Source organism: Meleagris gallopavo, unplaced genomic scaffold, assembly GCF_000146605.3.
Source record: "Meleagris gallopavo isolate NT-WF06-2002-E0010 breed Aviagen turkey brand Nicholas breeding stock unplaced genomic scaffold, Turkey_5.1 ChrUn_random_7180001898552, whole genome shotgun sequence".
Taxonomy (NCBI): Eukaryota; Metazoa; Chordata; class Aves; order Galliformes; family Phasianidae; genus Meleagris; species Meleagris gallopavo.
In genome coordinates, this window is record NW_011161889.1 from 1 (window position 1) to 704 (window position 704).

The following is a 704-nucleotide window of genomic DNA, read 5'->3' on the forward strand; positions in this document are numbered from 1 at the left end:
GAGTCCATCCTCCTTTGCAGCCTCCCCCAGCTCCGCTCCGCCTCTGCCTCCGTTCTGATCTCTCTCCCAGTCGGTGTCAGGAGGAGCTTGTCCTGCAGCTGCCCGTTCTCTCTTGCGCGCCCTGTGGGAATGAGTTTCAGAAAGCACTGCTCACCGATAGCAATCGAGGGACGCTTGGAAGGCCTTGCAACGTAAATCCTGGCAGTGTACTGCCAGCAGCTGATTTGGCCATCGGGATCCTGTCACCACAAGTGCTTTGTAGCCAAATGCAGCGATACAGTGTCCTGGGGAAAAGTCAACTCACAGATATTTTTTTCCACATCCATAGCATAGGAATACAGGCCAGCGTCAGCACGGACAGCAGCGCAGCTGAGACCACAGCAACCACTGGGATGTGGCGTTTCTGCAGCTCCTTGCCAACAGCAGCCTTTGTGATTTTCCCAAGATCCACCCCTGGAAGAACCGAGACAGTGCCGCAGGTTACTGTCATCTGCAGTGCAGATGATCTCACAGCACGCTTCATGGAGCCAAGAGATTTCCCTTTTCATCAGTGGGTACCTCCGTCTCTGGTGTGTAAGCATCAGAGGACAAGGAGGATTGCTTCCACTTCCCGTTGGGTAGGGAGAGGCTGCACCGGCACTGCCCATCTGTTCCTCTGGGCTGAGGGCCGGGCTCTGCCCTGGGGTCTGGCCTTTGTCCGTGGG

At 56.4% G+C, this 704-nt stretch overlaps 1 long non-coding RNA gene across 1 annotated transcript; it reads right to left on the bottom strand.

The window, feature by feature from the left end:
* LOC109364707 lies at positions 1–458 on the bottom strand. The gene is made up of 2 exons (XR_002110557.2): positions 305–458; positions 1–121 (listed from the first exon to the last, which is right to left on the bottom strand). It is a non-coding gene; the product is annotated as an uncharacterized LOC109364707 (long non-coding RNA).
* Positions 459–704: the final 246 nt, after the last annotated feature.